At 38.7% G+C, this 12498-nt stretch overlaps 1 long non-coding RNA gene across 1 annotated transcript; it reads left to right on the top strand.

Annotated features, from left to right (window-relative positions):
- Positions 1–5949: 5949 nt before the first annotated feature.
- Positions 5950–11916, top strand: LOC136834187 (uncharacterized). The gene is made up of 3 exons (XR_010851671.1): positions 5950–6207; positions 9359–9511; positions 11324–11916. It is a non-coding gene; the product is annotated as an uncharacterized lncRNA (long non-coding RNA).
- Positions 11917–12498: the final 582 nt, after the last annotated feature.

Genomic DNA, 12498 nt, shown 5'->3' with positions numbered 1-12498 from the left:
AGGCCTTCTGCCTAGTCTTATATTACTGCCCTGAGAAATAAACCTGTTAGAACACCCATTTTTATATCATGAAGGATTAATACCACTGACCATCAGGTCAGGATATCCAACCGACAGGAGGAGATTAACAACTCTCAAGAGACTGGAAACCAGGACAGCCATCATATAAATGACAGCACGGTCAGAAGAAGTTCCAGAAGATTGCTGGGCCTTGAACCAGCCTGACTACCTCACCTCTTGAAAAAGGGTCACAGTTAGGACCTGAAAGTGCTCGAGATCAAAGTAATATGTAAATATTTACCAGTAAACAAGTTATACACAAGAATCTTGTGGAGTTCTCTTTCAATAATAATGCTCAGGCAAGCGCTGGGACCTAAGAGGTCAATCAGTGGTGAAACGGAGATTGACAGTGAAAAGTTTGAAAGAGAGAGAGAGAGAGAGAGTCAAATTCAATACACTTAATCCCATTAAAAACAGCTATTAAATAAAGTTCTGTATTGAACTAGTACTGTAATTGTGATACTGTATAGGAAAATACATAAATTACAGTGGTTCTTAACCTGGGGGACGCCAGCAATTTCCATGGGGGCACGAGCGTCCCCAGGGGCGGGGGGGAAATTGAAAATTCTCCAATTAAATTCGTTATTCTCTTAAACGTCTCGCTAAGAAGCAGTGTCAAGTGTCTCACTAAATTCCCAAAAGAATAAAAAACACCTTTTTTATTTTCCTTTAAATCTAAAGGAATTTTACTGGCGGGGTAATAAAAAGGTTAAGAACCACTGATATATATATACTGTGTAGCAGTGCTGTGATCAAATAAATAAACACAGCAAAACAGCACGGTAGAATAGGTTTACACTTATCAGGAATATAAAATTTCAAGTTAACAAAATGATATATAATTAATTCTAATAAAAAAACAATCCTGTTTTTTTTTTCATTTTTCTGAGTTCATGAACAAGAAAATATTGTATAAAAAAAGGCGGGGGGGAAGAGAAGAGGGGCCGTTCTAAAGCCAACGGCTTCTCTCCGACCGAGTCCGACGAGAAGCAGGTGACGGACTGACGGTGTTGGTGAGCTTTCCAAACACAAACAGTGAATCGTTTTTGTATAATCATCGTGAAGTGTTGGTGAAGTGTATTGGCATAACATCGGGCTGGGGACCTTAGCAGTCGTTCCCCTTAAAAATAAACCAGGTAAGTGTAAATTAGACCTTTTAGATTCATCACAATTAAATGAAAGTCCAGGTACCGTCTACGCTAGGCGCGGGGGGAAATGGAACAGTATATGCCAGTCGAGGGGGAAATGGAACAGTATATCCCAGGCGAGGGGGGAAATGGAACAGTATATGCCAGGCGAGGGGGGGAAATGGAACAGTATATGCCAGGCGAGGGGGAAATGGAACAGTATATGCCAGGCGAGGGGGAAATGGAACAGTATATGCCAGGCGAGGGGGAAATGGAACAGTATATGCCAGGCGAGGGGGAAATGGAACAGTATATGCCAGGCGAGGGGGAAATGGAACAGTATATCCCAGGCGAGGGGGGGGAAATGGAACAGTATATCCCAGGCGAGGGGGGGAAATGGAACAGTATATCCCAGGCGAGGGGGGGAAATGGAACCGAGTTACTGATTCTTTAGGAATGACATTCGTGCTGCTTCATTTTATTGTTCTAGTTTGTCAGACCAAAAACTACAGTTGTTATGGGGATCGAGGCCACCTTAGGTTAGGTTTTGTTTTTAATATCATGAATTTTTACACGAAGGGAGATTTTCCATTCAAGGCCAGGGGCAAAGAGTGCTTGCTTTAGGAAAAGCCAAATCTCAGATGGAAAAATAACTGATTTCATCAGTATCTACAAGATAAGGGCAATATTGGCAGCCTGACTGGGAGTGTACTTTGTGAGTACTGTACTGCAATCCTGGCCTGGATTTTTGTACATTTTACGATCATTTGAAAAACAACAGATAAACATTTCCTCAATTCTATGAGTGCTACTTTGTTTATTTGTTAGTGTATATTCTTGGGGGTCTTCTGTTTATATATATATGAATATTATTATGTCCTAAAATGAATAGAAAAAAAGACTTCAAGATGAATAGTCTTGTTTCGCCCACCAACACCAACCAGAGAGCGAGAAGCGTCACAAGAGGAAGGTCTGTCGACAAAATTGTGGACGTCAGACCCCAGTTCTCCTTTATAGTTCAAAACATCTTGCAGAAGGTTAACAACAAATCAGGGGGATCCACTGGACAATACCTTTTTTGGCTTTTTTTTTTACAACTCTGCTGGAACATAGGGTATAACCGTGTTTAGGACTACTGGTTACTATAAAAGTTATTGCACTTGCCGGATGGGATAAACTGTTGCGTATATATATATAATATATATATATATATATAATAATAATATATATTCTCACTCAGGACTTCAAGATGAATGATGGTCAGGGGTTGATGAATCTCCCCACCAACACCAACCAAGAAAAGAGCGAGAAGCAGTGGCTCACAAGAGGGAAGTGGCTATAATTTTCCACTTTTGACAAAAGTGGAGAGGAGTGCTGGACGTCAGTTGGCAACCTCGTTTCTAAACAATAAAAACCATTTGTTCTCTGACGGATACTTCGCGCTCTGGTCCTCAAAATGCTGTGTCGTCTCCAGATCAGACATCCTCAATCGTTGACCTTCAAAACATCTTGCAGAAGGTTAACAATAAATCACTGGGAGGCCCCACGAGATCAGACCTGCTTCTTGTACACCGTAAGTAATGATCCATTGACAAGTCAGAAATTCTTAAGGATGGTGAATTAGCTCCGCGCCTCTTGTTACCTTTTTCAACTGGCTTTTTCGACACACTTGGTCTTTAGGCTCAGCGTGATAGTGGTGCTGAAGTATATACCATCTGGCCCGTCTGTTGTCGGAGACATGGCATGACTGGCCAGGGTTCGCCGAAATCCCATTGAGAACTTTTTAGGACTACCGGAGACCTCTTCTTCTCTCCCAAAGCTCGGTAGCCATCAGGAGGTTTGGGAGTCATTGGGTAGACCCCCAAAATCTTGCAGACAGTGGGGATAATTAACAAGTTAAAAATTGCATTTTTGCCGGATGGGATACGAACTATATATATATATAAACAGATATATATATATATATATATATATATATATATATATATATATATATATATATATATATATATATATATATATATATATATATATATATATATATATATATATATATATATATATATATATATATATATATATATATATATATATATATATATATATATATATATATATATATATATATATATATATATATATATATATATATATATATATATATATATATATATATATATATATATATATATATATATATATATATATATATATATATATATATATATATATATATATATATATATATATATATATATATATATATATATATATATATATATATATATATATATATATATATATATATATATATATATATATATATATATATATATATATATATATATATATATATATATATATATATATACACATACATATATATATATGCCCTGTCTTGTGAAGATCGCGTATGGAAACCCCTTGTTGGGTGGACTTCAGGGTTAATTACAGGTTAATTACAGGTTAATTACAAGTTAATTACATTCATGCAATGAAAGCTGAAGGTCAGTCCATAATTATCGACCAAAAAACCGTAGAGAAAGTCAAGTTACTACTTAGATCTACCAGCAAGCTGAAAGAGGCTATTAAATACGCGAATAGTAGCTCAGGCTAGCTTAGGTCAGGCTCGACTGAGGACGGGGACGAGCGAAGGAAATCGAGCTTTAGGGATGAGGGCTAATGTTTGGTATTATTATTTGCCACAGACTTGGTGAGTAGGCGTAGGCTAGTAGCCGAACAGCTTTGGCTAGCAGCCTGATATACCTTGGCTAGTAGCCTAATGCCATTAACTAGTAGAGTGATAGCATTGTCTAGTAGCCAAAGAGCATTACCTAGTAGCTTAATAGTATTGGCTAGTAGATAAACCAGAGCCAAAACATTGGCTATCAGCCTAATAGCAAGAGCATTGGCTATCAGCCTAATAGCATTGGCTAGCAGCCTAATAGCATTGGCTAGCAGGCTAATGGCATTGGCTAGCAGCCTAATAGCATTGGCTAGCAGGCTAATGGCATTGGCTAGCAGCCTAATAGCATTGGCTAGCAGGCTAATGGCATTGGCTAGCAGGCTAATGGCATTGGCTAGCAGGCTAATGGCATTGGCTAGCAGCCTAATAGCATTAGCTAGCAGGCTAATGGCATTGGCTAGCAGGCTAATGGCATTGGCTAGCAGCCTAATAGTATTGGTTAGTAGCCAAAGAGCATTGGCTATCAGCCTATTAGCATTGTCTAGTAGCCAAAAAGCATTACTTAGTAGCCTAATAGTATTGGCTAGTAGCCAAAGAGCATTGGCTATCAGCCTATTAGCATTGCCTTATAGCATTGTCTAGTAGCCAAAAAGCATTACTTAGTAGCCAGATAACGTTGATTAGTAGCCAAAGAGCATTGGCTAGCAGCCTAATAGCATTGGTTAGCAGCCTAATAGCATTGGCTGGAGCCTTAATAGCCTAGGCTAGCTTAGGTCAGGCTCATCTACGGACAGAGATTAGCAAAGAATATTTACTGTCTTTTAATTATGCTTTTGCTGAATGTTTATGCCTTTTCTTTATATTTTTCTGATATTTACTATCTTTTATGTTTGGTTTTGCTTATGTTTATGCCTTTTATGTATGGTTGAAGATGTTTACTATCATTTTAAGCATTTACTTATGTTTGTCTTTTATAAGTGTTCATGATAAGTACTGCCTTTTATTTATGTTTTTACTTATGTTTCTGCCACCTTCAAATGTTCGTGGTGTTTACCGTCATTTATTTATGCTTTTACGTTGATTGCCAAGGGCTGGTACTAAACACAGTGCCCATTTTGCACATAAAGTGGCACTTACTGAACCTAGTCTTCAGTTTTACTGGAATGAGAGTAAAATATGGTATTATTTTACTTCAAACTATTATTTGATGCTGGAGTTTTTATGCAGTGATCTCAAGCCTCCTCAACGTGATTGGTACGAAACTCGTGCCCAAATCCATCGCAGATTTGTTACTGAGACATTTGGCGTTTCTTGTTTGGGCCTGCGTTTTACCATTCATCCTAGTGGGGCTGGTACTGAGCAAGGCACTCAAGGGCGTGGTGCTGGTATCAAAGTAAAACCCTATAGCGAAAGCGTTGAACATCAGAAATGTTCAAAGCGCATATTAAAATAAAGGAAAATTATATTTTTAATTCCAAAATGGGATAACGGTTCAAAGTAAAATTTTACCGAGCACTGTAAATTAGAAGTTGAGTAAGATTTTACTTTAAACCATTAGGCTGTTATATTTAGGCTTGAAAATATGATTTTCTTATGTATTGATGTGTACTTTGAACATTTCTGACATTCGCCTCGTTCTCAAATGACCTCACCAACCACACCAAACCTAACCTGACTTAGGGTATGAGGTCCTTACTTTAATGCGTGATATTAGTTTGAAAACATTCCATGAACTTCCCTTAATTTGAATGTAAACTGTTTATAGGATTAAGTTCTGTCTTTCACAAGTATTGTGTTTTCTCACGCCCTAAAGCCTGCTTCCCCACGTCTGAAAATATTCATTTGCTAACGAAACGAGTACCCGAATTCAAAGCACATATTAAAACATACAAAAATTATATTTTCAAATCCAGAATGATAACGAAATGAGTGCTAGAATTCAAAGCACATATTAAAACCTATGAAAATTATATTTTCCAAAGTGCAATGATAGTTCAAAGTAAAATATCAGATTTTTCCCTTGACTCTTAGTGAATAGGTGTAGGCGAGTAGCCTAATAGCCTAGGCTGTCTGAGGTTAGGCTCAAAAAAAGTTGAACCCTTAACCCTTTGTGAGCAGGCATCATCAAATGACTATTTATATTAGCTTTAGGGTAAATTCCTGTATCGTCCTTTGAAAATCAACATTTCGCGCTTTACAGTTTGAATGGATTTTGCAGGGGAGAGTGTTCAGAGGACTTCCTTGGGCCATAAAAGACTCATGGCAACTCTTACGGCAACTGTGATAGCCAGTGGTACAGGAGAGAGGGATCACCGTTCCCCTCCAAGCTGTCTCGTAAGTATTCTACAATAAATACGCACAGAATTTGTGACTGATTTTAGTTCTTATCTGTTATGATATTGTGTGAGCTGTAATTATAATTTTACAAATGAAATTTTAAAAAATATTAGAAAAAACATTGATAACTTGGTAAAATCAGCATATTTTTTATGACTGTCTTGGTAGAGAGCCCCCACAAAGGGTTGGTAATATTTACTTTCAACTTCACGTGGAAGGTACAGACATTTTTTTAGAATTTTTTTCTTATACCATGTGCATATCCATAACTTCCTCTATCCATTGATGTGTTTTTTTTTTAAAACTGGCCATCCTTAAATTTAGCCCTGGCCTAGGGGTGTCCTTAATATATTTTAGACTGGACTTTGAGGGTTAAATAATGTTGATAATGATAATGAGGTAATCCATCTTGTGTGTTGTTTGGTAACTTTCCTTGTGCATTTTGCATTGCCGTTGTGTTCGTATTCTCCTGTCACTTGTAAGTACGCAGCATTCATTAGGCATGCACATGTTCAGGCATATAAACTGCATTTGGATGATTCTTGTCTGCCGATAGTTTTCCAATCGCGAATAAGTATTTCTCGCGTAGTGTAGGTTACTGTGACAAAGTTCTTGCGCTTAATATGCTCTTCTTTTAAAAAGACAACATAAAACATTCCTCTCTTTGGTTTCTATACAATTTTTATAAGCTTTGGTAGGTTAAATGAGGGCTTCCTGTGCCGTCAGTGCACCTCAGGTGGTGCACAGTAGGCATTACGTAAGTTTCTTTCCAGCGTCCCTTCGGCCCCTGGCTGCAGCCCCTTTCACATTTGCTTTTTTCCATCTTACTTTTCCACCCTCTGCTCACAATTGTTTCCAAGTGCAACTGGGAGACTCCCCTCCCGTTACAAGTTTAAAACCTTTCGGCTATCAATTTCCCTTTCAGCGCTGAATGACCTCCTATAGTCCCAGCGCTTGTCCTTGAGCCAAAATTCTATATATTCCTGGATTCATAATTATCATTGACCATTTGAGTAACTTTAGCCAAGGTCATTTCAGTTTATCTGTTGCAATTAGGTCATCACAGTGCAACCGAGGGTTGATAATTGAACATTCCAGTCGTCATTTTGGATTTATATTCACACCCCTCCAACACCACAGTGGTCCCATGGCACATGAACACATGAAGGCAATCCTGACAAGTTACATCATCCATGAGGCTTGGACGCTGGCCATAGCCAGAAGGGAGTTCATAGTAAGTATGATTATGTGAATATAGGATTTAACTGGAGTCTGATTTATGAAAATGTGGCTATCAGCCAAGCACTGAAGAGGCACTTGAAGCCATGTAACACTTAAAGACAGAAAGAGCCAGTTGGAGGGGTTGGACAGCAAGATGAAGATTATTAGTGGGAACAGAGGTAAAGTAAGAGGCTAAAAAGTGGATGCAGCTATGCCACAACCTTCAGCAGTCCCTGCAGTGCACCACCTCAGGTGCACTGCCGTCACTAAACCCCTACAGGGACGTGAATACACACAAGCGCTCGCAGGAAAGGCGAGAGGGAAATTCGAAGACACAGAGCTGCTGTTTTCGTCTTATTTTTCAAGACACGATTAGAGTTGTGATCATGTCTTGAGAAATAGATGGAAGCTCTGTGTCTTTGAATTTCCCCCTCTCATTTCTTGCAAGCGCTTGTATATTATCACATTGCTGAAGGTTGTGGCATAACTGCATCCACTTTTTAGCCTCTTACTTTACCTCCGTTCCCACTGACAATCTTCATCTTTCTGTCCAACCACTCAAACTGCCCATTTTTTCTGTCTTGAAGTGTTAAATGGCTTAAGGTGCCCCAGTGCCTGGCTGATAGCCACATTTTCATAAATCAGACTCCAGTTAAATCCTATATTCACATGATCATACTTACTATGAACTCCCTTCTGGCTATGGCCAGCATCCAAGCCTCATGGATGATGTAAGTTGTCAGGATTGCAGAACTCTTGGTAAACTTATCAGGAGATATGGGATGTCAGTCCCGTACGTTAGAGCCTCTGTTTTATGGTCAGTCACAGGCTTTGGTTTGACTCCCCCTGCTGGGGGGGTATGGTCAAGCACCCTTTCTTGTCTATACATGTATTGAATTGATATATATCGTGTGGAATTAGCATTTTATTTAATGATATGTAGTGTACACAAATCTTTTAATTTGTGTGTGATGTACGGTAGGTCCTCGGTTTATGTCCGAGATCCATTCCTATGGCCACGGCATAACCCGAATCAGTAAAAATAAAGGATAAAAAAGAAAATTCTTGAGCACATACATACAGTTGCCCTTTGGAGGTAGTAGGCCTGTTAAGAAGCAGTGACACCTTGGTCCATAGGCTGTCAAAGGGAAGTGGTGTTAGGTGGAAGGAAAACCACCTTGGCATCAGGATGAAGGTCATCCAAATGGGCAGGGTGACCAGGGGCATTGTCCAGCACTAATTACACCTTAAAGGCAGCCCCTTTTTAGCACAGTACTCCACTTCTGGCCCAAAATTGTGTCGTCCATGCCTTCTTGTTGGACTTCCAGATGACAGGTAGTTGACCCTTCCAAATGCCCTTGAGTGCCCTTGGATTCTCTGCCAGATACAACCAATGTCTCATTCACGTTGAAAACTTGTTCAGCGCAATAACCCTCCCTAATTACCCCAGCCAACGCACTAGGAAAATCACTTGCCGCTTTCTCATTTCCACTGGAAGCTTCCCACATTTTGACTATTCTTGTCTTAAAGATTTTATGTAGCTATTGACTGAATCATTACGTAGCGTATGGATGTGTGGGTTGATTCAGGTGTAAAATTTGTGATTGTTTTGCCTTTTTGAACTTCATCTATAGAAGGATGCAACCCCCTTTCATTCATTCCTTTGACGGTACCTCTGTTCACATTCTCTTTCACCCATCTTGCTCTCCACCACTCTCCTGACAATTTTGTCATAGTGCTTCTTCAACTGCTTTGAAACCTTTTTACTCTTAATTTTCCTTTCAGCGCTGAACGACCTCAAAGGCCCCAGTGCTTGGCCTTTGGCCTAGATTTTTATATTCCATAACATTCTGTTCTATAGAAGGATGAATATAGTCATGATTACCCAATACGTTGCAAGAAAATGAAGTATTTCTCTTGTTTACAGATGATGGCCATTGCTAACAAGAGATCTCACCCATTGTCATGCGATGGAGGCTGAGCCGTTGGCTGATGAAATGTGGAGCCGATCAAAAGAAGAGGTCTTGATGTCCCTGGTTAATTTCTCATCTGCAGTCTCTTGGAGTTGAATCATGGTGAGGTATGTGAAGGGAATAATAGTATAATATTAATAGTATTAATACTACTGGAATAATAGTTGTTTGTTCGAAGGTGTTACTATCATCATTGATGTTCAGTTTGTTTAGTTTATGTAGAACATTTCAGCATATATAGAATATTTACTGTTCAGCTCAGATTGCAGTGCCTTACCTTTGCGGGAAAATGCAACAAACATAAATCATAGCTGTTTGTAATAGTTTGGTGGCCTTAAGTGAGCTTGGTAGTCTCACAATATTTTTGTGTTGTTGGATCTGATTTGTCCTTGATAATATTTGAAGACTTCAGAGCAATTGAGTGTAACAGCATTCTTCTCTACCTGATCTAGATGGTTTTGCTTGCAACACTGGACAGGCTGCTGCTGCAGCAGACAATCTGACTTTTCTAGCATCAGGTTGAATACTGCTCATTTCTCTAGAAGCTTTATCTTTGCTACAGCTAACCTGTAGAAGATTCAGAGAAAGTATTCTGCTGCGCTGTGTACTTGGTAGCTGTGGCTGTCTTTTTTGTGCTTGCTCATAAGGCCTCAGCTCATGGCAATATTTCCCAATGCTACCGATTTAGACATGACACATTTTTAGATGTAGCTCTTTTATTGAATGTTAAGTCTAATGTACAGGTTAGATTTAAGTAACTATGTGGAATTACTGTTGCCTATAAGATATCTGGAAAAGAGTCAAGTGCAATTGGAACTTCTTCAAAAGTTCAAGTGAAGATGCAATGCGTTGCTACCCTAATACAATTCTCCTTGCGTTTTAATGCATTTCTTATCTAATTTATTAATTTATTTTCTCTTTTTTAATAAGCGAGATCTCCTCTTTCTGTATTTTCCTTTACCTCCTCTTAATTCTTCCTAATGAACACATTAATATTCTTCTGAAGCTTGAATTTCAAGTCAGTGGCCCCTGTGGTGGGCTTCTTGTTCCATATGAATAGGGTTCATCTTCTGAATAATAATAATTAATAATAATAACAATTAATAATAATAATAATAATCATCACCATCATCATCATCATCATAATAATAATAATAATAATAATAATAATAATAATAATAATAATAATAATAATAATAATAATAAATACAAACTTTCTTGCTTATCAGAGAGGCCAGACCCTCAAATGTCTGTTAAGTTTAGGTGCTACCTGATTAGGCGACTGATCTGAGGGGCTCCTGATTTCCAAGGGCTGATCTTCAAGTCTCCTGATTTTGAAGGATTCTTGACATAAGTTAAGACCCAGGTTTGTTCTGCATATGAACAAATGACAGATTTTTTAATCAATTTGTATTTTTCCATAGCTAACAAACCTGTGGACTTAACTTATACAGACAACCTCTAGCTGCCCCTCAGTCAAGTTTCCTGGGCTGGAAGAAACTGAGGCGTCACCTGCTCGATGGAGGCAACAGTTGCCACCTGGGTCTCTCAACCTACCTTGTTGCCACCAATTCCTTGTTTTCTTTTAACCAGTTTCCATCTGGCACTAGAAGAATTATCCATAAGTTAAGACTGCAGGTTTGTTAGCTATGAAAAATACAAATTGAATAAAAAATTTGTCATTTCACTTGGGTAAGTCCTTTTTCAAGTAGAAATTCTGGTGAAATTTTGTTTCATATAGCCGTCCTATTTTTAGTTGTTGTCATAATCTCTCTAAGCTGTAAAGTGCCGTTTGCCATGTACCAGCCTATTTAATGAACTTTTTAATACTATAATACTTGTAATTTTTGTGGCAATGTATTTTTGTTCGTAGAAGAGCTTTTATTCACAATGACTCACACATTCACTTACATTTGCAGGTCTAAAGTTGACTTCAGAGACCACCTAAAATTTGTGTACCCCTCAAGATGTTGGACCAAAAACCTGCCAAGCAGTTGACAGTCAATTCAGATGTGAATGTCTCACTGTAAGTATATATTGTGTTCAGTTGTGTTTGTGACTTGATCTTGTTGAAAACAAAAGCCATGGTGTTCCCTTACTGTTCTGTTTCGGCCTGTTCCCAAAAATCTTTCTTATTTCGTCTCATAATCATTTTGTATATTATGTGTAATGCTGGGTATTGATTTTTGTAGCATGGTTAGTCTATGATTTATTGTAGAGCCAAAAGTGGTTCATTACAATGGCGACCTTTGGCCAATTTTGGTTCTGTTTCGGTTGGCGGGATTGGTGGCGTTTTTAGAGGAGTGTCATGATGTGGTGTTAAAAAAAAAAAAAAGAATTTTTTTTGTTGGGTAAGATGTCAGGTTCGGTCGTTTCTTTGCTGGAACGATCTTGTTGAGGTAGTTTCCCCATTTCTCCTGCCCTCCAGTGTTTTCGTCAGGATGGCGAGCTTACATCTGTCACAGTGTGACAGACAGCGGTAGTTGGGTTTTGGGTGGCAGACAGATTGGTCCCTCGGCGACACTCGGCCAAGAAGAAAGCAGCAGCGTCAGTGTGTTCTGATAGAGCAGCGGGAAGTCACTTTGTTGGGTAACGGGTGTGACAGACTCGTTTTCTTGGCGGGAGGATGAGGACCTCTGCGTCAGTGTGTTTTGACTTCTGCAGGAGAAGCGAGAGGATATCACGACGGTAAAAGACTGTCTCGACGCGTCTGCGAATTCATCTGTGTTGAGGATGAGGCGTTCCTGTTTTGACAGCTGATTGCCGTTTTCGGTGGTTCAGCCGATTACGTCTGGTTATCTCTGTCCTGGTCTGGTGGTGAAAGACCGCCTCGACTGTCCTTCGGAATTCGTTTCATTTTGTTCTGTGCTGCTTTAGTGATAATTATGTCATACTGCCTGTTTTTGAGTTTCTTATTGGTTTGATTGAACATGTTGTGGTTATTGTAATGATTGTTTATTTCAGTATGTTATTATTTAATGGTGTAGAGCAAGTGTATGGCTCTGGAAACGATTTGCTGTTTGCATTTATATTTTGATTTTGATGGTCATTGATTTTCTGCTGTTAAGCATTCATTTTCTTTTATAAATGTTTA

This window comes from Macrobrachium rosenbergii, chromosome 53 (genome assembly GCF_040412425.1).
Source record: "Macrobrachium rosenbergii isolate ZJJX-2024 chromosome 53, ASM4041242v1, whole genome shotgun sequence".
Lineage (NCBI taxonomy): Eukaryota > Metazoa > Arthropoda > Malacostraca > Decapoda > Palaemonidae > Macrobrachium > Macrobrachium rosenbergii.
The sequence above is the reverse complement of the archived record's forward strand: the minus strand, read 5'-3'. Positions and strand labels throughout refer to the sequence as shown.